Raw genomic sequence first — 25518 nt, 5'->3', positions numbered from 1 at the left:
ATGGAAAGGAAAAGAAAGCTGGGGTAGCAATACTTATATCGGACAAAATAGACCTCAAAGTGAAGGCCATAACAAGAGATAAGGAAGGCCACTTCATAATACTAAAGGGATCAATACAACAAGAAGATATAACCCTGGTAAACATATATGCACCCAATGCAGCAGCACCCAAATACATAAAAAAAAACTCCTGGAAGATATCAAAGGAGAGATAAACAACAATACAGTCATAGTAGGGGACTTTAATACACCACTGACAGCACTGGATAAATCCTCTAGACAAACACCCAGCAAAGAAACAGCAATTCTAAATGACTCACTAGATCAGATGGACTTAATTGACATCTTCAGAATGCTTCACCCCAAAGCCACTGAATATACATTCTACTCAAATGCTCATAAGACACATTCAAAAATAGACCACATATTGGGTCACAAACAAAGTCTCCCCAAATTCAAGAAGATTGAAATCATACCAAGCATCATCTCAGACCATGATAGCATAATATTACAAATAAACTACAATAAAAACAACTCAAAATACTCAAACACTTGGAAGCTGAATAGCATGTTATTAAATATTGATTGGGTTACCAATTAGATGAAAAAAGAAATTAAAAACATACTTGAAGCTAATGTCAATGAAAACACAACAATCCAAAATCTATGGGACGCAATGAAAGCAGTCCTGAGAGGGAAGTTCATAGCTCTACATGCCTATTTCAAAAAACAAGAAAAAATGGTAGTAAATTATCTAACTCTACAACTCAAAGAATTAGAAAGAGAGCAACAAGAAAACCCCAGTGTGAACAGAAGGAAGGAGATAATAAAGATTAGAGCAGAAATAAATGACATAGAGACCAAAAAAAACAATACATAAAATCAATGAAACCAAGAGCTGGTTCTTTGAAAGGATAAACAAGATTGACAAACCTCTAGACAGGCTCACCAAGAAGCAAAGAGAAGAGGACCCAAATAAACAAAATCAGAAACGATAGAGGCGAAGTAACAACAGACCCCACAGAAATACAAATGATTGTTAAAAAATACTATGGACAGCTCTACTCCAACAAACTAGACAACCTGGAGGAAATGGACATATTCCTAGAAAAATAAAAAATTCCAACACTCAATCAGGAAGAATCTAAAAATCTCAACAGGCCAATAACTATGGAAGAAATTGAAGCAGTCATCAAAAAGCTTCCATCAAACAGAAGCCCAGGACCAGACGGCTTCACAGGGGAGTTTTACCAAACACTCAAGGAAGAACTAAAACCTATCCTCCTCAGACTACTACAAAAAATTCATGAGGAAGGAACACTTCCAAGCTATGAAGCCAGCATCACCCTAATACCAAAACCAGGTAAAAACAACATAATGAAAGAGAATTATAGGCCAATATCCCTCATGAACATAGATGCCAAAATCCTCAACAAAATCCTAGCAAATCGGATCCAGCAGCACATCAGAAAGATCACACAACATGACCAAGTAGGATTTATCCCAGAGATGCAAGGATGGTACAATATCCACAAATCAATAAACATAATACATCACATAAACAAACTGAAAGAAAAAAACCACATGGTCATATCAATTGATGCAGAAAAAGCATTTGACAAAATTCAACACCCATTTTTGATAAAAACTCTCAGCAAGATGGGAGTAGAAGGATCATACTTCAACATAATAAAAGTCATATATGACAGGCCCACAGCAAACATCATACTGAATGGACAAAAAGTAACACCATTTCCCCTAAGGACAGGAACAAGACAGGGATGCCCACTCTCACCACTCCTGTTCAAAATAGTACTGGAAGTATTAGCCACTGCAATTGGACAAGAAGAAATAAAAGGCATCCAAATTGGAAAAGAGGAAGTAAAACTTTCCTTATTTGCCGACGACATGGTATTACACATACAAAACCCTAGAGACTCCAAAAAAAAACTACTAGACTTAATACATGAATTTGGCAATGTAACAGGATACAAAATTAACCCCAAGAAATCTGAGGCATTTCTATACACCAATAGTGAACTTTTCACAAAGAGACACTAAAAAAACAATCCCATGTACCACCGCACCAAAAAAATTTTGCTACCTAAGAATAAACTTAACTAAACAGGTAAAAGACCTCTACTCAGAAAACTACAGGACGTTGAAAAAGAGATTGAGGAAGACATAAACAGATGGAAGAACATACCGTGTTCATGGACTGGTAGAATCAACATCATTAAAATGTCCATACTACCCAAAGCAATCTATAAATTCAATGCACTTCCCATTAAAATGCCAATGGCATACTTCACAGATGTAGAACGAACTCTCCAAAAATTCATCTGGAATAAAAAAAGACCCCGAATAGCTGCAGCGATCCTGAGAAAGAACAAAATAGGTGGGATCTCAATACCAGATATCAAGCTGTATTACAAAGCCACTGTTCTCAAAACTGCCTGGTACTGGCACAAGAACAGACATATAGATCAATGGAATAGAATAGAGAGCCCAGAAATCGGCCCGAACCAATATGCTCAATTAATATTTGACAAAGGAGGCAAGAACATACAATGGAGCCAAGATAGTCTCTTCAATAAATGGTGTTGGGAAAATTGGACAGATATATGCAAGAAAATGAAACTAGACCACCAACTTACACCATACACAAAAATAAACTCAAAATGAATAAAGGACTTAAATGTACGACGGGAAACCATAAAAATTCTAGAAGAATCCAAAGGCAACAAAATCTCAGACATATGCCGAAGCAATTTCTTCACTGATACAGCTCCTAGGGCACTTGAAACTAAAGAGAAAATGAACAAATGGGACTACATCAAAATAAAAAGCTTCAGGACAGCCAAAGAAACCATCAACAAAACAACAAGAAAACCCACTGCGTGGGAAAACATATTTGCCAGTGTCATATCTGATAAGGGCCTAATCTCCAAAATTTATAGGGAACTCACACAACTTAACAAAAGGAAGATAAACAATCCAATCAAAAAATGGGCAAAGGATCTAAATAGACACCTTTCTTTTTTTTTTTTTTTTTTTTAAATATATTTTATTGATTTTTTACAGAGAGGAAGGGAGAGAGATAGAGAGTTAGAAACATCGATGAGAGAGAAACATCGATCAGCTGCCTCCTGCACATCTCCTACTGGGGATGTGCCCGCAACCCAGGTACATGCCCTTGACCGGAATCGAACCTGGGACCTTTCAGTCCGCAGGCCGACGCTCTATCCGCTGAGCCAAACCGGTTTCGGCATAAATAGACACCTTTCAAAAGAGGACATTCAGAAAGCCAAGAGACATATGAAAACATGCTCAAAGTCACTAATCATCCGAGAGATGCAAATCAAAACAACAATGAGGTACCATCTCACACCTGTCAGACTGGCTATCATCAACAAATCAACAAACGACAAGTGCTGGAGAGGATGTGGAGAAAAAGGAACCCTTCTGCACTGCTGGTAGGAATGCAGACTGGTGCAGCCACTATGGAAGACAGTATGGAGTTTCCTCAAAAGACTAAAAATGGAACTCCCATTTGACCCTGTAATCTCTCTTCTAGGAATATATCCCAAGAAACCAGAAACACCAATCAGAAATGATATATGCACCCCTATGTTCATAGCAGCACAATTCACCATAGCTAAGATCTGGAAACAGCCTAAGTGCCCATCAATAAATGAATGGATTAGAAAACTGTGGTACATATACACAATGAAATACTATGCTGCTATAAAAAAGAAGGAACTCTTACCATTTGCAATGGCATGGATGGAACTGGAGAGCATTATGCTAAGTGAAATAAGCCAGTCAATGAAGGAAAAATACCACATGATCTCACTCATTCATGGATAATAAAGACCATTATAAACTTATGAACAATAATAGATACAGAGGCAGAGCTGCCTCAACCAGATTGTCAAACTGCAGCGGGAAGGCCGGGGAGGGTTGAGGGGCAGGAGGGGGGGGGGGAAGAGATCAACCGAAGGACTTGTATGCATGCATATAAGCATAACCAATGGACATAAAACACTGGGGTGTAGGGGAGGCCAGGGGATTGTCAAGAGCGGGGGGAAGGACACATATGTAATACCCTTTGTAATACTTTATGCAAAAAAAAAAAAAAAAAACATGAAAAGGAAGTCCTCTGCATGGGAGGACATATTTGCCAATGATACATCTGATAAAGGGTTAATATCCAAAATATAGAAGGAACTCATACAACTTAACAAAAGGAAGACAAGCAATCCAATTTAAAAAAATGGGCAAAGTATTTAAATAGACACTTCTACAGATTAAAAGACTTAAAAGACCTATCAAGCTCCTTGAACTCTTGATACAAACAAACTTAAAAAAATATTCATGACACACCTAGAAATTTTGAGCAATGATGGCCTTTTGATGATATTAAATAATTATTGCTCATTAATTTTTAAGATTGATATTGATATTGTGGTTATGTATACAATAGTTCTTATATTTTTAGATATACATACTAAAATATTTGTGCATGAAATATTATGTTGTGTGGAGTTTATTTCATAGTAATATGGGAGGGAGAAGTGGATGGAGGTGTGGATGAAACAAGACAGTCCATAAATTGATACATTTTGGAGATGAATGATGAATACATGGGTCTTATTATATGGTTCTATCTACTTTTATAATCTTTGAAAGTCTCCATAACAAAAGCTTAATCCTATTTCTAAAATTATAAAAAGAAAAACATAGAGGTTCTTTTTGAAACTGTCAATGAAATCCCTATTAGACCTCAGATAATAAAGTTCTCCAAGACTTAGTGGTCACAGCTAACCTTGAAAGTGATTACTTCCAGAACAGGACTCTTGGACTATTAAGTGGAAACACTCACTACTTTGATATAATTCTAGGGAAGAAGTTCATTTTCTGACAAAAAGGTTATACTTTCTCAGGATCCTATAACAAAACCAGAGGAGTATAGGGGAATTGCTCCCTTTCCAATCCCCCCCACCCACCCCAAGCAATGCGGGAACTAGAGTCTCAAGGAATCCTGACAGGGGCAGACAAACCTACACTCAGGAAACAGTGCTGGAACAGAGATTCAATCCCCACAGGAAATGCTGCACAATCTTCTAGGTATTCCTAGAGACATTTGAGTTCTTTGGGGAAGGCCTCATACACTGAGTCTAAGATCAGTGGAAGTCAGCCCAGCTCTGAAGTGATGTTAACTTGCTTCTGTTAGAAAATTTATTCTTTTTCCTAAGGAACTCTTGGGCCTAAAAATAGACCTTGTCAAGGGACCACAAAAGAGAGTAGCAGAATGATTCCAGATGAGCAGAAGTTGTTTTTGGATATGTGAGGCCAATTTTATCCCTGGCATTTATTTGTATAATTTTATGTACATTGAGTAAAGAGCAAATCTAACGTTAACTTTTATTGAGTCTACCTTATGTGCCAGGCACTGAACCATGCATATTACTGACATTATAGATGTAAAATGCATTATCTCAGTTGGGTTAATATAAATATTTGGTAAAGTAACTTAACCTCTTTACCAAATCTATGCCATCTTTCTTTAGTTTTTGTTTTAAGAAACCATGAATGCAATCAACAAAACAAGAAGAAACTCAAGTTCTGTGAGACTATCTGGAAATTATAAATAATAGTAACCACTAAAGTAGCATTAATAACAATATATATTGCATAAATTATCTTATTCAATACTTTTAAAATTAAAGATATGTGTAAGCAGTTCTCAAAGTGTGGTTCAAGGACCCTGAGGGTCTCTGAGACCCTTCAAGAATTTGCTAGGTTTTCCTTTTTCACTATTTGTTTTTAAAACTTCATTTTCTTTATAAACTTCAACCCAAACAATATATCACAACAGGCTGCATGCAGATACAGGTATGAGAATCCAATTGTCTTTCCTTAAAGCCAAACATTAAAGAGATTTTCAAAACTGTATAACAGTGCCTATTTTCTTTCTGATTTATTTTTGGAAAATATAGTTAGTTTCATAAAATATACCATTAAATGGGCTTATTACTGTTATTTAAAATGAAATGATTTATAAATATTTCTTGGTTTTCCTTTCTAATACAATAAATATCAATAGATATAAGCCACATAAACAAAAACTTTTGGGGGACTTCAATTATTTTGAAAAGTATAAAGGGGTCCTGAAACCAAAGAGTTTGAGAACTGCTATTCTATGTTAATGGATGAAGTTATTTAAGCCCTAGAGAGTTAAGTTCAACAAGTGTATTACGTCTTTCTCAGTTTTAAATTTGTCAACCAGTAGAAATTCAAGTAATGTTATAATTTCAAGTAAATATAAACAACATCAATAATAGCAACAAAAATACTTTATGTGCATTATCTCATTCATTCTCATAAAAATTCTGAAAGGCACATGCTATTTGAAGTTAAATTCAGAGAGTAAGTTTAGCAAGTATAATGGAGCAATCTTTGATACTTTTAAAACCTTTGTTTTGGCCAAGGAGGAATAGTGAAAATAAACTATCATAAAAAATAGCAGGTACAAAATAACAACTACAATAATAATATATTTTACTGAGTACTTCCTATTTGTTACACACTAAGTCAGTTATTTTAGAAATATTATATATTACCTTATTCAATCCAGACAAAAAAGTTATAAGGAATTATTAACTAGAATAGCTTAATCTTTCTGAACTTAACTTCAATAGATCTATATAATCTTTAGAATTTTAGAAACAACAAAAATAATTATGTTCTGCTGTTTTTTAACCAATAAACAATCAAATATTTTGCATGCATTATCTTATCAAAAACATTGGTAAGCAATTATTTATTAAGGTTATTTAAACTCAGAGAAAAAAATAGCTTCAATAAGCATCTAGAGCAGCGGTTCTCAACCTGTGGGTCGCGACCCTTTTGGGGGTCGAAGGACCCTTTCACAGGGGTCGCCTAAGACCATCAGAAAACACATATATAATTACATATTGTTTTTGTGATTAATCACTACGCTTTAATTATGTTCAATTTGTAACAATGAAATTGGGGTTCACCACAACATGAGGAACTATATTAAAGGGTCGCGGCATTAGGAAGGTTGAGAACCACTGATCTAGAGTATTAGCATTTTATTAAATTCAGTATCATAGCTATAGGCAAATTTTTATTATCAATATCATGTCTACTATGAGGACTACTGCTACTACTACTATTACTGCTATCATTCACTGAGTGCTTACTAACTCTGGAACTTTATCAGTATTAAATACTTTGCATGCATTATCTCATCACATGCTCATTAAAGGCATAAAATAACTCAGTGAGGTTATTTTACTTCAGATAAGTCAAATTCATAGATGTTCACGTTATTTCTTAAATCCTTAAATTCAAGCAACACAGATCAGTTCTCTTCAAACTCTCAGATAATAATACCATATGCCAATGATTCTTAGATACTCATTTCTTTCAGATTTTAACATCTTCAAAAGTGCAATGCATCTTACAACTGATAGTCTTACAATCAATGTTGGTCAGACAGCAGTGGTTATACAGTTGACATTGTCAGTGCGTGTATGAACCCGGTCTGAATAAACATCTCTTGAGACATCGTCTGGCAAGATGCCCAAATTACCAGCAGCAACATTTGCAAAATGGGTATCAGCAGCACATAATCAGCAAGTCAAACAACTCAGTGTGAAGAAAAAAATTGTAAGAGGCAAAGGGAGGGAATGTTCTGAAGAAGCATACTCAACAGCATCAAATGCCACAGAAGTGTTTCCTCTGTCTTTGAAAATGATGCGGTTACTGGTGATTATAGAGAGAACAATTACAGTGGAGTAGTGAAGAGAGGATACACACTGCCAAGAGATGAATAATAAATGGTAATATGAAAGAGGAGAGAGAGATGATAGAATAAATTTCCTGGAACTGATTGACCAACATCAAGATGAAAACACCTATTAAGGAAATTATTACTAAATGGCAAGGCTATCTCAGAGGTATTTATTTTCATAAAGACTTTTTTCAAGGACACCTAGGAGGTCTACACACTGTCAAGCTGACATGAGTGGTTTCTTGCCTCATGGAGAAATAAGTGAATCCCTTAAACATTGAGTGAACAGCAGAAGATGAAGGGACTATTATCAGAGAAGAACATAGAAGATAAATAGAAGCAGCATTACTGCTCAGTTTTTGGGTAATAAAGTATTATTGATAGTTAGGGGAAAAAAGGATTTTGCTTTGGCAAATAAATCAGTATGGTATTAGTACAGTGAAATTTTCAAGGAATTCAGTCCGATTCAGCTTTGAATGTCAAGATGTTTTTTGTTTGTTTGTTTTTTTAGTTTTGGGAATAGTGTAACCTCGTAGAAACTGCATTTCTTTAATATGGTCTTTTCGCCTTTCTTTTCTTTAATTCAAACTGGCCTCATCCAGCACCCTGGCTCACCTGCCTCCTTCTCCCATGCAGGACTACTCCCTTAATCATTAAGCCCTCAGGACAATGAAGTTCTGACCAGCACCAATTAATCTTAGGAACAAAGCCTCAGGTCTGTTAACTGAAGGGACAGAATTTTGGTCAAGCTAAAGATAATATCTAGGCTTCAGCTGTGTTTCAGCTCTAGGCCCAGAAAAGCAGCAAAACCAGACAAAGCAATGCCATGGCTGACATCAGGACTAGAGGCACTGATCAACTACCCCCTACCCTAGCACTGACCAATCAGTAGAGACTGTGACCCTGACTAGGACCCATAACTCCCTTAGTCATCATTATTAAAGCTATTTTCCTATATAACCCATCCCCTGGAAGCCATCAGGAAGTCAGATCTTTGAGCCTTCGCTCACCTCTCTCTGGATGCAGGCCTCTTCCTGAAAATAAACCCTTATTTTCTTTGCTACAAGCTCATATTTGTGTCTTATCGGGCTTTGATGCATGCAGGCAAATGGATCCCTTTAGTTTGGCAACAGTAGTAAGAATATAGGCACCCTATATAATAAAAGCCTAATATTCTAAGTGTCTGGTCTACAAGTCAGCTGTTCAACCAAAGTGTAATATGCTAATGATATGCTAAGGACACCCAACTGCTCTCTATATGTGCAGTGACCACGAGGGGGCAGTCCACTGCTCAACCAGTCACTATGACGTGCACTGACCACCAGAGGGAAGATGTTCTAACTGGTAGGTTAACTTGTTTCTGGGTCTGCCAATTGGGACTGAGCAAGACGGGCTGGACATGTCCTGGAGCCCTCCTGCAGGCCCTCCCCAGCTGGCCAACCTCTGGTGTCCCTTCCGGGCCTTGATAGTGCACCAGTAGGGTCCCTTGGCCTCGTCTGCACCCTTTAGCAGTCCAGGACCTCTGGAGAGATGTCGGAGAGCCAGTTTCAGCCTGATCCTGCAGGCCAGGCCAAGGGACCCCACTGGTGCACAAATTTCTTCACTGGGCCTCTGGTGTATAAATAAAAGATGACAATTGCAAAAAGTAGTGAGTGGTAAGAGAAGATGTTAAATGAATTTGAGGGAACTTGAAATAAAAGAGAAAGCTTGTAAGCAGAAAAGCTTGAGAAGGCAGTCCATGAGCTAACAAGAGGAATGTCCATGTTTTGTAAGATATACTTGGAAAAGAATTTGTGGAGAAGGGGGTGGGAAAGGTCCCAGTATTCAACTACAATATAGTTGAGAGCGTGAGGAAGTGAAATCTGAGGTAGCACTGAAATATGACCACAACTAGTACTGAAAGTAGCAGAATATGTCACCCCCAAATATGCCTTTTTGGGGTAAAGATTATTTTGAGTTGATTATTTTGAGAAATGGCAGACACAGGAGTAACTTTGAAAACAGAGCAGAAGTTACTATTTTGTAAAGGAAATTTGCATTTCTAAAGGAAATCTCCATTGGTAAATGTCTCCCTCTTGGTACCAGGAAGAGAAGGATTACTCTAAATCACAAGATAAAGTTCTCAATGGAGAAGGCACCCACTTAAATCTGCATAACAAACCTTGTTCACTGTGTTTTCCTAGTAACCTTCCATAATTGAGGGCCCCATACCCAACATCTTTCTTTGTCTTTAGCTGAAGGTAGTATTTAAGGTGGTAGCTTGCGCCATCTGGTGGATTTACTGTTTTTCTGGATATCTCCCATGTATACCTAACACATACATGTTATTAAAATTCTGTTTGTATTTCTCTTGTTAATCTGTCTTTCATTACAGAGGGTCTAAGCCAAGAACTCAGAAGGGTGAAAGCCAGTAGAGTAGAAGAGTTTAAAGATACAGGAAAGAAAGGTTATAGATGATGGCTGAAGTTTTACCTTTTGGAATATTGATTTTAAGCTGGTCAGGACCTTTGACCCTCCTCCCTTTCCTTGCTAAAAGAGTCAGAGGAAAAGGCAAGCTCCAGGCAAGAAATCTTAACATAGTCACCTTAACCTAATTTGAATTAAGTGTGGATAGGACGGTGTCAAGCGGGGGCCAGGTAATTAGATCACACCTTGTGTCCCATTGAAGCACTAATTTACATTCTACCATGTACATTCTGCTCTTCCTCTCCTGCCAACTGCCTATTTCCTTTGAAATCCCATTACTGCCCTTCTCCTTTGATTTTTCCTGTAAATCTGTCCCTGTTAATTTGATTATTAGCCCAGCTAGAAAAACTTAGAAGATGGGAAGAAAAATATTTTTTGTAGCTTCCCCATGGATATAGATCCCTGAGGAGGCAAAGTCAGAAATAGCTGGGAGAATTACATTAAGACTAAAAAATTGGTGTTATTAAAAAAATGGCTATTACTTTTTATTAGTGTAAATGATAGTATGAATGGGTGACAGAAATTATCAGGGCCTATATAAAAAGATGAAAGAGGGACAAACAGAACTGAGAAGTGTTAGGTGGCAAAAAAAAAAAAAAGCAGAATTATTAACTGGATGAACAAAATGATTTAAATGGGTATTTGTTTATTTCAAGAAGCAATGAGAAACAAGGAGAGTGAATGCAGATAGATGAATGTAGATACTGAGCTTTTCTTAAAAATAAAATCAGTCAGTTTGATGAGGAAAATAACACATTTGGGAAGTGGGGGGGCTAGCAGCCTGACTCTGTACTTACTTAATAAGTATCCCTAATGCACATTCCTGTTAGCCTATAGTCTAGTCCAGTGGTTCTCAACCTTCTGGCCCTTTAAATACAGTTCCTCATGTTGTGACCCAAACATAAAATTATTTTCGTTGCTACTTCATAACTGTAATGTTGCTACTGTTATGAATCGTAATGTAAATACCTGATATGCAGGATGGTCTTAGGTGACCCCTGTGAAAGAAAGGGTCATTCGACCGCCAAAGGGGTCGCGACCCACAGGTTGAAAACCGCTGGCCTAGTCACTGCCCCTTCCTTAATTATCTGGTCTTGTAAGACCTATTTACCTAAACACTCCCATTTTACAGAGGCCATAAACCATGAACAATATACAACCCCCAGAGGGGGTTATCAGTGCTGGTGCCAGGCCAGGGCAGGCCTTTAGGTGTGGTCGCATGTTCCCCATCCCAACACACGGGGCCTTTTGCAAAGCCCACAAAAGGTCTGGAAGTCTGATCCTTATTTGGGAGACAAAGAAACCAAAGGGTATAAAGAGAAAGCTCCTCCATATTGGTTTGCAAAGGATTTGGAAACAGGCTCCCTTACGTCACGGTACTAGTACATCTGGAAATAGATGCTTTTTTCCTGTATCTCTGGGTACTTCTGTGTATTTTTTGGTCACCTGGTAAATTTTGTAACATAAAAATGGTTTCCTGACCAAGAAACATGCAGTCGAAGTTGCCCCCTTGAGGCACCGCTGTGTGAGAGCAGGTGGGTGGGCCCACTCAACCTACCGAGCCCCTGCTGCCGGGAAGGCGGGCCTTCACTGATTTACTGGGTCCCAGTCCTCATCGGGCCCAGGTGACCAGGGTCCCTGCTAGTGCTCCAGTGGACTCCAAGGAGAACAGGAAAGTCCTTTCTGGAATCAGACATCTGACCAGTGAGTTTTTCCCCAGAAGACCAGTTCAAGTTCAGTCCTACCTTTAGGGGCAGAAGAAGTAGCTGATCACTACTTAGGCAAATTATTTGCCTCGATTCAGGGACTTTCCGTGGTTGGAAGTAAAAACTTGGACTGACTGGTGTGTGAATGTGAGAGTCTGTGTGAAATGAAAGCTTCCTTCTGTTGTCCTGTGTCTATATTAACTGGGAGAGATTACACAGTTTAACTGCAAACATGGGAAGTAGTTCTTCTAAACCTGCTGCCTTAGAATGTATTCTAAAGAATTTTAAGAAGGGCCCAGACCACTGCCTTCAATGTAGATGTCTATCCGCAAAATCAGGGCCCCTCAGCTTATGGTCGAGGATGGGAAATACATTCTCCCAAAATAATCCATTGGGGAGAATGCTGAGATTCTGGGGAGAGGCAGTGCCCTGAACCAGGAACAGAAGACATTGCTCTTGGTATGAACTTTTAGTATGTTGTGCTTGCCTGTCTGAGAGTGTTTGTTGATGTTTTATGTATCTTGGTTGTTTAATTTGTTTAAAGATGGGGCAAGTCCCACTTTGGGGGAAGCCCAGTTGTGTGTGGTGAGGCAAAACACGTGACAGAGATTGCAGGACATCCCAGCAGCTGCCATGAATCCTTATTCTTGGGGATTCATCTTGCTCTTTCTGTAAGGGTATTAGCCCACCAGAAACTCTTAGCTAGTGAGATTACTTTCTGTATGTCTGTGATGCAATTTTGGCTAACTTTTAGGGACTTTAATGACCTCTTCCCTGATTTTGCTGTGCTGGGTTAAATTTTTAAGATTCTAAGGTTAATTTAAAAGTGTAAAATTTGTGAAGGTTGCAACCCATGGAAGTTTAAAACGAAGGCCAGCTAACTCCAAGACTGCTTATGATTAACAAACCATTATCTTCCCCACCTGAGGCAAAACGGGAGTGGAAAGAAAAAAAAGGAGCAGTTTTACTCAGACAAGTGCTTTTGGTTTCAGAAGCAGCAGAATGAGAGGGGATACTTGCCCAATTTGGCAGGGTGGAGAAATTTGTAAAGCCCTGCCCAGTATCACGTCCATTAAACATCTGGTTGGCAGTGTCGGTATTAATGGGAACAGGGACCAGGATAGAGGCCAGGAAGGGGACCAGGTGGTCCGCACCTTCCTGTGACATCACAAACCCATGCAAGCCAGCCGAGGTGGAACTAAGTCTGACCTTGGGGGCATGGCAGCAGAGAATGGGTGGGCAGTAGGTGTGTCCTCCCAGAATTTTTTTTGGTGATATTCAAAGTGTATCATATCTGTGACATTACTGGGATGTAGAAATTTAATGGCCAAGTTGAGAATAATTAATTCTGTGGTCAAGACCAAATCTTTAATGTTAAAACTGGTTTAAGTTTTGATAATCTTTAAATTGGGTATATTTGACAGCTTTTCTGAATGTAATATTTCAAGAATTTAACTGAGAGACAGCTTTGTGACATCTCAAGGGCCCTGAGGTAACACAAAGATTTATTCTCTCTCCTTAAAAAGAAATATTTTTGAACTAAATAAGACCAATACAATATACTTGAAATTACATAAGGAAGTAAGCTATGCAGGCTGGGTTGGGTAACAAGATTAATGCTTTAGGTAATAATTGGTTTTAAAATCTCCAAGTTGTTAAGATAAAATAAATAGATGTAATTGAAATGAAGAATTTATGATAAAGCTTTTCAGTAATAATTATATGTTAATGAAAGTCCAGTCAATCAAGAGGACACCGACTGTGCTCTCTATTGGAGGAAGGGGCCAGTCCTCCTAATCCCTGTAAAGGCAGAGAAGCCTAAAAGAGAACAAGGGCAATGAGATCCTTGTCCTGCCTTCCTCTCCCTATGCGACCCAGGGGCAATCTGAGAGAACAGCCAAGATGGCGATTTACAATCCCAGCCTCCCCCTCTGGAGGAGACCTATCTTGATAAGGCTCCAACTGCCATGAGGCCACTATGCCACCAGAAACCAGCTTTTCTAGGCTGTGAAAGGAGTTGGAGCAGTAAAAAAGAGTTAAAACCTCTGCTGGAAGACCCACTGACTAGCTAGACTAAAAGAAGGGGGAATGATTTGAAAGTCGGCAATGGCTATCTGGGAAAGGGACCACCTGGCTGTCCTTGGTGTGCTTCCAGCAGATGTAAGATTTCCAAAACCAGGGGGACTCAGAACCTAAATAAATCCTTCAATATTCAGCAAGGCAAAGAAGAAGGGTCTTCCAAATGTACCAAGACTAAAAGATCAAATGAGAAAGTACTCTGGGCCAGACCCTGACGACCTGTTAGGCCAAGAAATATTATAAATTACATTTTGTCACCAATAGTTGGCCTGACATCTCAAGAAAACTTCAAAGCTAGAGAACTAGAAGGCTAGAAGTGCAGAAGAGCTGTTAAAAGAGGCTCAGAAGATCTATGTACATAAAATAAGAAAGGCAAAAAAATAAAACAAACAAAAAAGAAACACCCACAGAAAACTAACATAATGTTCACAATTTTAAAACAAGTGGCCTAGGGAAGGGCTGGCCAGGAAGGCCAGAAACAGAAGCCACAGCAGTGACCTTAGATGTTATCTCTAAGGAAGAATGTAGCAGTTTAAACCCAAGCGGCTGGAGGCCTGGGAACAGGCTGCAGGTCCTGTTTTCTCCTCCCCCTGCCTTTTCTCCAGCCTTTTATACCTATAAACATCTAAATATTTTAAAATAATATAAAAAACTGAAACATTAACTGCTAGACAAGTTGTAATTCACCTGCTCTTAGCTTTTATTACAGAAGGTCTCTTGTACTTTGTTGAAGGTATATTTTCTTGAAAGTAAGAGTGTATTTAAAGTGCGTTCATAAATGTTAATCTAAGAAATGCTAGCTGTTTACTTTTTGGTAATCATTGAAAAATTAAGGTTTCTAAGAATGAAGAATTTTAATACATTTTAAAGAAAAAAAGAAAGAAACAGTCTGTACAAGTTGCTGATGGTATGACAGAAAGAAAGAATATTAGAGTAGAAATACTAAAAAGAAGGACTGAGTCATGGTTATTCATTTTGAAGGAAACAAAGGTGGTTTCTAAAGGTGATTATTTCTGGAAGTTATAAGAATGTTTCTGAAAGTTGTAAGAATGCCTGTGGAAAAAAGAAATGTTAAAAGGAAATTGGTTAAATGATACAGGCCACTAAGTCAGGACAAGCAGAACAGGGAAACTGAGATATTAAAAGAGCAGTTTGCAACCATCTAGAAAACTCTGTCTTCCCTAAACAAAGGACACTTAAGAGTCAATGATTTGTATTTTGCCTCCCTGAACAGAGGGTAAATAGCTTATGCTCAGGGAAACTGATGGGAGAAATCCAATTAGTGTCATTTGTTGTCCACACCCAAGGAGAAATGAAGTTAGAAAATAAGCCTTATTTTGGTTAGTTCTTTTCTAGTAAAATAATTATATTAATCAGGTATTTAATAAATAAAAAACCCATCTTTTAATCATAGGAACTGAAGTTTGCTAGCCTATGTTCATGTCTAATATACTTTAATATTTAATCTTTTGGTAAAATCAAGTTTGACAATCCTTCAAGGGTTTGAATTAAAAAACCCCCACAACTTTCTCTTGATCTAGAATTGGCTTTAGATCATCCCAATAGGCTCTGAAATGCCTCAAATGTTTGTTTTTTCTCTCATGAAGGAAAGTTTTATACTGAAGGTACATAGGAACCTTTGTCAAATACAGTTATAACTAATGGCTATTGGTTATAATATTATAGAATGTTGGGTTTTACAGAAAGGACATCATTCCATGTGATCTGCATTATAATGAAATCCATAACCATGTCATTTTAAATTTCTTCTTGTCATTTGGAGACAGTTACTGTTTTGTTATAATGCATTTGGAAAAATATTACATCTTCTGAAGAGTCCATGAAAAGGATTGGCAAGGAAAATCAAAAGATCTTAAAGAAAGTTAGTATATTTTTCTCCCTATATGATCCCTCTGAAATTTGGCAATTCTTAATGAATGAATCATGGCAATGCATTTCTTTGCATAAATTCAATAAGACCAGTTTCAAATGGTGGTTTTATTGACCGAAAACTCTGACTGGAGTGTCATGTTTTAAAGAGTCCTGTCTGGACTCTGAAGACTTGAAGCCAATAAGAGTGCCTTGGAGAAAGCCTGGTATCTTGCTTGGTAGCCTTGAAAATGGATGGCGCTGGAGCATTGGGCCCATACCCTGCCATTGCTGGCGGTTGGTCAGAGTGGAAGGGGAGCAACAAGGGTACCTCTGTGTCCCTGGGGAACCCCCAGGCACTCTAAGCCATGATGAGTAGGAGGGCTGTTGAGATAGGCCTTGAAGCCTATGGCATGGGCCCAGAGCCACTTCAGGTAGGAATTCACCCAATGAGCAGATACTGCAGGCAGGCCTGACGGCAGCTGGATGGCTTGGCTTCCCTGCCCTAAGGGGCACATTGAGGTTCACTCATGAATTCTGGCAAAGGCAGTCAGTTACTATTCTTGTTGTGTTTAGGCAAACAATTAGGCCAAATTGAATGCAATAGATAAATTGGTCTTAATTTGGCTCTTTAATAAACATAAGGGTGATTTTAAGGAGAAAAATTCAATTTCAATACGAGTTACTAGAACTGAAATGTTTTCTTTCCCTTTCACCAGACCATTTGTTATAACTCTTGATGTTCTAATTGCTCCATAATACTAATTTTTTTTAAAAAAATATATTCTATTGATCCTCCACAGAGAGGAAGGAAGAGGGATAGTTAGAAACATTGATGAGAGAGAAACATCGATCAGCTGCCTCCTGCACACTCCCCACTGGGGATGTGCCCGCAACCAAGGCACACGCCCTTGACTGGAATCGAACCTGGGACCCTTGAGTCTGCAGGCCAATGCTCTATCCAATGAGCCAAACCGGTCAGGGCCATAATACTAAATTTTATAATACTGTTTGTCTCCACCAAGTCACAAGCCCACCTCCTTCTGTGCCCAGGCCTCATCGTCCCTCTGACAGAGAGCCAGGATCTCTTGGCTCTTAAAGAAAACTTCGTCTCTCCTCAGCATGGAAGTAGCCAGAGGAGCCCACTGACGCCCATTTTCCCTGAAAGGATTCAGAGCCAGGATCCTTGAGGGGATGTGTTAGGCAGTTAGACAGACATGAGCAGAGCAAGGACGATGGGACAACTGGAGGAGAAATAGATGGGACCCTAAGACATGCTTCTCAACACTCCAACTGCTCTGAAGCCAGAAATGAAGAAACCTGTATAGACTCCCTCTCCCTTCCTTTAAGAAAGCCAACAGGTTTTAGAACAGCTAATAGAATCAGTAAGCCCTGAAGCCTCAGATGTTACTACAGACCAGATCTCTGGACTGCCATTACAATCCCTTGGGTAATGAAAATAAAAAAGACTCAAGGTGCTGAACACCCTACTCCCTAGCTTTGAGTCTTCTATTGAATCCCCAAGGCTGAAAATCAGCTTGAGGATCAAGTGGGGGGGCGGGGAGGGATGATGAGGAAAATAGGACAGTTTTTGGGGTGGGGGGGGCTAGCATCCTGACTCCGTACCTAGTTAATAACTATCCCTAACGCACATTCCTGTTAGCCTATAGTCTAGGCTAGTGGTTCTCAACCTTCCTAATGCCGCGACCCTTTAATACAGTTCCTCATGTTGTGGTGATCCCCAATTTCATTGTTACAAATTGAACATAATTAAAGCATAGTGATTAATCACAAAAACAATATGTAATTATATATGTGTTTTCCGATGGTATTAGGCGACCCCCGTGAAAGGGTCATTCGACCCCCAAAGGGGTCGCGACCCACAGGTTGAGAACCGCTGGTCTAGGCACTGCCCCTTCCTTAATTATCTGGTCTTGCAAGACCTATTTACCTAAATACTCCCATTTTACAGAGGCCATAAACCATGAACAATATACAACCCCCAGAGGGGGTTATCAGTGCTGGTGCCAGGCCAGGCCTTTAGGTGTGGTCTTATGCCCCCCATCCCAACACACGGGGCTTTTTGCAAAGCCTGCGAAAGGTCCGGGAGTCTGATCCTTATTTGAGAGACAAAGAAACCAAAGGGTATAAAGAGAAAGCTTCCTCCACATTGGTTTGCTCAGGATTTAGAAACAGGCTCCCCTGAGTCATCTGGAAATAGTCATCTGGTACTAGTACATCTGGAAATAGATGTTTTTTCCCTGTATCTCCAGGTACTGCTGTGTACTTTTCACCTGGTAAATTCTGTAACAAGTTAAACACTCTTACATGGTATTGAGAAAATATTTAGGAGAGAAAGAATATATGCACCCCTATGTTCATTACAGCATTATTTACAATAACCAAGATATGAAAGCAACCCAAGTGAACACCAATAGATGAGTAGATAAAAAAGCCATGGGACATATTTACAATGGAATATTATTCAGCCATAAAAAAGAATAAAATCTTATTTGTGATAACATGGATAGACCTAGAGAGTATTATGCTAAGGGAAATAAGTCAGTCAGAAAAAGACAAATACCATATCATTTCATTTATATGTGGACTATAAAGAACAAAATAAATGAAGAAAAAATACATATACACTTATAGATACAGAGAATAGACTAATGGTTGCCAGAAGAAAGGAGGGTTGTGGGATTGTGGGACTGGGTGAAAAAAGTGAAAGGATTAAGAAGTACAAATTCTTGGTTGCAAAGTAGTCATAGGGATATAAAGTATAGCATAGGGAATATAGTCAATAACTATGTATGGTGCCAGGTGGGAACTTGAAATATTAGGGGAATCACTTTGTAAAGTATTTGATGGTCTAACTACTATGCTTCATATCTTAAACTAATCCAAAATAATATTAAATGTCAACTGTAATTGAAAAATAAAATACTTGTTATCATGCTATAAACAACCATAAAACAGGACAGAATATATGAAGCTATTCTTTTCAGGCATTTGGCAACAATTGATGTAGAACTGTGCTTTTTAAAATAAGGGAAATACATGAGATAAGTCCTATATTCACCCTCTCCCTTTCTGTTAGAGATAATTTCTTGACTATTGCACAGGGTTGTGAAGCCCAAGCAGGGATTACCTAAAGAGGCAGAGATTAGAGTTAGTTGCTGAGAAAGCACCAGGAACTTTCTGGGCAAGGTATAATATAAGAAGGAACTATGCAGAGAGACCACGAAGTATTTGTGAGCATACCCTCCGTGTTGCCCATATACAGGTGAGACTCTATAAGGCCTAGTGGAAAGTGGCAGCTATGAGAACAAGAAAATAAAGATGCTAGTGGTAACACAGTCCTAGAAGTTTGAGTCTGGCCCAGCCAAAATTAAGAGACCCAACTAGCACATCACTATAGCTTGAAGATTCAATTGAAACAAAAGGAAGACCATGCTTAGCAATAAGTATCATGGCTTTTTAAAATGCACCATAATAAACTCTGGAGTCAAACCTCAGCCCTTAGAAATGATTCCACATTATTTCTGCCTGATCAAACACTTTAGTTCTAGACAACATCATAGATGATCACTGTTGCTATTGTGGACTCTTTTAGGCATTAAGACTTCTCTTGTAATGTTTAATACAGAAAAGCAAGTGTTTCATTAGGCACCTTTTTCTACCTGCTTGCCCCAAGACCTTTGGTCTTGATTAACATAATAATGAACTGCATTTATCTTTGTGCATTCACAGTACATTCTTGGGGACAATAAATTGGCATAGTGTAAAAAAAAATCAATAAACACATGCTTGGGTGAAAATTAAAAATAAATGAAATAAATAAAATAAAGCCTCAGCAGAATCAGAAAGAAGAACATACTAGCCCAAAATTCAAAGAAAACAACACATTTCAGACCCGTTGCAATGTCTTTTGGACGAAGCCACAGTGGCAGGGGCCGTGCCCCTTGCACAGATTTTGTGCATCGGGCCTCTAGTTTACAATGCTTTGCATAAAATAAAATAAATAGATATGTTAAGAAATAGGAAATTATTTAAATCACAAAATAGATGTTAATGAAAACAGACTTCCTATATCAGGTAAGGCTGGATAAAGAATTTGCAGAAACTATTATAAAGATGTTTAAAGACTTAAAGGCAAAATGTGGTTTTAATTTGTGAAGAGAAGCTGACTTTTGGCAGAGAAATGTAAAAAAGAACGGAAAAGTATTTTGGAATTACAAGGTAAAATATATAAATGAAAAATAAACTGGACAAATTTAACAAATGATTGGAGATGGCAGAAAAAAGGAACCATAAACCTGAAGGCATTCATAAAAATTATTCAAAAAGAAAAAGATGTAATAAAGTTTCAGTGACCAATGGGACAATATAAAGCGCCCTAACACACATGTAATTAAAATCTCAATATAAGAAGAGAATAAATAGTAGGGCAGGAAAATATTTACAGAAATAATGATTAAAAATTTGCAAATTTGGTAACAGTATTAACCTACAATTCATGCAGCTCAACAAATATTCAGCAGAATAAATCCAAAGAAAACAAGTCATAAGGATATCACAATAAAATTATTAATAAAAAATATGAATACTAAATATAAAAGGCAAGAGAAAAATGACATATTTTATAGAGAGGATTAATATACAAATATTCAAGGATTTCACATCAGAGACCATGGCAGACAGAAGATAATAAAGCTGTCTTTAAAAAGAACAAAGTAAAAAAAATGAACAACGTAAAAACAAAACAAACCTATACCTGTCAACCCAGAATGTTATGTTCAGTGAACATAACCTTCAAAATGAGGGAAAAATTAAGACATTTTCAGATAAACTAAAGCTGAGAAACTTTGTTGCCAATAGACCTTTGCTAAAAGAAATGCTAAAAGAAGGTCTTTAGACTAATGGAAATGATAGCACTTGGAAATTCAGATCTACCAAAGGAAAGAGAAATCCTTGAAATTGAAAAAATGTAAGTAAATATAAAAGGCTACTTCTTGTTTTGCCCTAATTTATTTTTTTAAATATATTTTAATAAATGAGCTAAGAAAGCATATGGTAAAAGATGGTGGCTGGCAGGATGGAGGTGAGCGATAGGAAGTGAGTGAGTGAGGGGATGAAAGGAGAGTGTGTGGATGTGTGTGGTGTGTGTGTGAGTGAGGGAGGGACAGTTAAATCTGGCAGGAGAAGCAGAGGTTGGCAGACCAGGCTCTCTTGGACAGGGAAAGATTACCACCACTGCGGGCACTCCCTGGACTGCAGGACTCGGGCACGGAACCCACGCCATCTTGAAGGGGGAGAGTGGCCTCTTCTAGGAACTCATCAGCACCATCACCCAGACAGGCCTTGGACACTGCCCATGACCTAGCAGCTACTCCAGCCAAAATCCTGCTGCCGCACCCACAAACCCGCAGACCCTGGGATCTCCACCTCCAAAGGTGCACAGCTCCTGCAGCAGGAAGTGCAACTTCCTCCCTACCCAGCAGCAGAACTCTGGACTCCACATTCGTGCGTTTCCAACATTCTCGCGTTTTCAGTGTGCAGACTTCCAGGGCACACCACTCCATAGGCAGCACTTGGATGCCTCTGTGAACCCCTGCTGGGTGTGATTTTGAACAGACAAGGATGCGCTGCCCCACAGTAGACATTCTGAATTCCCTCTTCCTGAATAACTGCCCACAGACAACCCAGCTACGCATCTTAACACCAGGGCCACTCAGAGTGCATCAGAGTTCTGTGCCGGCAAACTCACTGCCACAGTCGTGCATTTCCAATGAGCAGGCGCCCAGAGCCCATCTGTCCAGAGGGCGCTCGTGGGAGCCATTGCAAGCCCCCAGTAGGCGTGATCTTGGACAAACAGGGGCGCACTCCCCCGGCCGTAGAAATTCTGAATTCACACACCCTGGATACCTGCCCACAGGTGCCTCAATTATGTGGCTTCAGAGCCAGGGCCCTTCAGAGTGCTTTAGTACACTACCCTGGCAAACACACCTCTGGTGCCCCTGTGAGCCATCCCTGTGAGCATGCCCCTATCCACCACAGGTGAAGCAGCAAAAACTGAGTCTGCCCACCCCACAGCTGCAGAGCTCTGGACACTACAGTTGCACGCTTTTACAGTGCCACTGTGAGTTCCTGCTAGGCACGCACAACTTTAAACAAAGGCGTAATACAGCAAAAATTGGGACACCCCCCTCCACGGTTGCTGCTGACTTCTAGCCACTGCAGTTGCGCCTCTCCAGCTCACAGGCCTACATCAAGCGAACCCAAATAGCTCAAGTAGGGAGCTATGCTAGATTACCAAGCTCAGGAGACCTGAGAGATCACACCAATACCGCCATCCCCAAAAGAACTTGGGTAGCAAAGCAATTGGATCTACAATTAAAACATTACAACAAAACATGGGAAGACAAAAAAGCAATCCCCAAAGGAAAGCAAAAGAATCACCAGAAAGGGAGTTAAATGAAAGTAAGGCTAGCAACATATCAGAGAAAGAATTCAGAGTAATGGTCATTATGATGCTCAAACACCTGGCTGACAAATACACACAACTCAATGACAAATACAAACAACTCAATGAGAATTATAAGGAGCTGAATGAGAATGTCACCAACATGAAAAGAACCAAGAGGAGATGAAGAATGACATAGGTGCAATAAAGAACACAATGGAAGGCTTAAACACTAGACTACAAGAGTCTGAGGACCGCACAGTGAATTAGAAGACAAGGTAGGAAAAAACACGCAAGCAGCAGCAACTGGAAAGAAGATTTAAAAAGCAAGAGGAGAGCCTAAGGGAGCTTTGGAACAACATAAAACAAAACAATATTTGCATAATAGGGGTACCAGAAGGAGAAAAAGAGAAGCAAGGAATAGAAAACCTGTTTGAAAAAATAATGACAGGAAACTTCCCTTATATTTGCAAGAAAAAATATCTATGCAAGTCCAAGAAGCATATAGTCCCAAACAAAATGAACCCCAAAAGACCGACACCAAGACACATCATAATTAAATTGGCAAACACTAATGACAAAGTAAGAATCTTAAAGGCTGCCAGAGAGAGACAGAAAGTTACTTATAAGGGAGCTCCTATTAGAACATCAACTGATTTTTCAACAGAAACACACCAGGCCAGAAGAGAATAGAATGAAATATACAAAGTGATGCAAAGCAAGGGACTGAATCCAAGAATACTATACCCAGCAAGGCTATCATTCAGAATTGAAGGTGGAATCAGGAGCTTCACAGACAAAAAAGGGGTAAGAGAGTTTATTACTACCAAGCCAGCAATGCAAGAAATGCTACAGGGACTGCTATAAAAAGAAGAAAGAGAGAGGCAAGAAGAAACATAAACATTAAGAATAAAAATGACAACAAACAAGTACTTATCAATAATAACATTAAACGTAAATGGATTAAATGCACCAATCAAAAGACATAGGGTAGCTGAATAGATAAGAAAACATGACCCATATATTTTCTGTCTGCAAGATATGGACCTCAGAACAAAGGATTCACACAGTCTGAAAGTGAAGGGATGGGAAAAAAAAATTCAGGCAAATGGAAATGAAGAAAAAGCTGCGGTTGTGATACTTATATCTGACAAAATAGACCTCAAAGTAAAGGTCATAACAAGAGATAAGGAAGGCCAACACATAATACTAAAGGGAGCAATTCAACAAGAACATATAACTCTGGTAAACATATATGCACCCAATACAGGAACACCCAAATACATAAAACAACTTCAGGAAGGTATCAAGGGAGAGATCGATAGCAATACAGTCATAGTAGGGGACTTTAATACCCCACTAACACCACTGGATAAATCTTCTAAACAAAAAATCAGCAGTGAAACAGCATCCCTAAATGACTAACTAGATCAGTTGGACTTAATTGACATCTTCAGAATATTTCACCCCACAGCTACAGAATATACATTCTTCTCCAGTGCACACAGGACATTTTCAAAGATAGGCCACATATTAGGACAGAGGAAAAGTCTCTTCAAATTCAAGAGAATAGAAATCATAACAAGCATCTTCTCAGATCACAATGGCATAAAACTAGAAATCTACTACAATAAAAACAATGAAAAAAATCAAACATTTGGAGGCTAAATAGCATGCTATTCAACAATGATTGGGTTACCAGAGAGATCAAAGAAGAAATAAAAAGCATCCTGGAAACAAATTTCAATGAAAACACAACAATCCAAAATCTATGGGACACAATGAAAGCAGTCTTGAGAGGGAAGTTCATAGCTCTACAGGCCTACCTCAAAAAACAAGAAAAACTGGTAATAAATGATCTAACCTTGCAACTTAAAGAATTAGAAAGAGAGCAACAAGAAGAGCTCACAGTATCCAGAAGGAAGCAAATAATAAATATCAGAGCAGAAATAAACGACAAAGAGACCCCCCCCCCACAAAAAATAAAATAAAAACAATATGAAAGATCAATGAAATCAAAAGCTGGTTCTTTGAAAGGATAAACAAGATTGATGAACCTCTCACTAGGCTCACCAAGAAACAAAGAGAGAGGACCCAAATAAACAAAATCAGAAATGAAAGAGATGAAGTAACAACTGACCCTACTGATATACAAAGGATTGTAAAAAATACTAGGTACAACTCTACTCCCAAAAAACTGGACAACCTCGACGAAATGGACACATTCCTAGAAAAATACAAGCTTCCAAAACTCAACCAGGAAGAATAAAAAAACCCTGAATAGGTCAATAACTACTGATGAAGTTGAAGCAGTCATCAAAAAGCTTCCAGCAAACAAAAGCCCTGGACCAGATGGCTTCACAGTGGAGTTTTACTGAACATTCAAAGCAGAATTAAAATTAATCCTTCTCACACTATTCCAAAAAATTCTAGAGGTAGGCACACTTCTAATCTCTTTCTATGAGGCCAGCATTACCCTAATCCCAAAACCAGATAAAGACACCACAAAGAAAAAGAATTACAGGCCAATATCCCTCATGAACATAGATGCTAAAATCCTCAACAAAATTCTAGGAAATCAGATCCAATATTACATTAAAAGATCTCAAGTGAAATTTATTCCAGGGATGTGAGGATGGTACAATATCCACAAATCAATAAACATGATACATCACGTAAACAAACTGAGAGAGAAAAATCACATAATCATATCAATTGATGAAGAAAAAGCATTTGACAAAATCCAATACCCTTTCTTGATAAAAACTTTCAGCAAAGTGGGAATAGAGTGATCATACCTCAAAATAATAAAAGTCTTATATGACAACCCTACAATCAACATCATACTCAATGGGAAAAAACTAAAGCCATTTTCCCTAAGAACAGGAACAAGACAGGATGCCCACTCTCACAACTCCTGTTTGACATAGTATTGGAAGTGCTAGCCATAGCGATCAGACAAGAAGAAAAAAAAAAAGGCATCCAAACAGGAAAAGAAGAAGTAAAACTGTCATTATTCACTTATGGCATGATATTGTAATAGAAAACCCTAAAGTGTCCATCATAAAACTACTAGACTTAATAAATGAATTCAGCAATATAGCAGG

General features: G+C 38.6%; 1 protein-coding gene across 1 annotated transcript in view; it reads right to left on the bottom strand.

The window, feature by feature from the left end:
* Positions 1 to 25518, bottom strand: part of HTR2C (5-hydroxytryptamine receptor 2C) — a 318127-nt gene that overhangs the window by 18658 nt on the left and 273951 nt on the right. The gene's annotated exons all lie outside the window — the stretch shown is intronic.

Source organism: Myotis nattereri (genome assembly GCF_964212035.1).
Source record: "Myotis nattereri genome assembly, chromosome: X".
Taxonomy (NCBI): Eukaryota; Metazoa; Chordata; class Mammalia; order Chiroptera; family Vespertilionidae; genus Myotis; species Myotis nattereri.
This window is presented reverse-complemented; position numbering and strand designations above follow the sequence as displayed.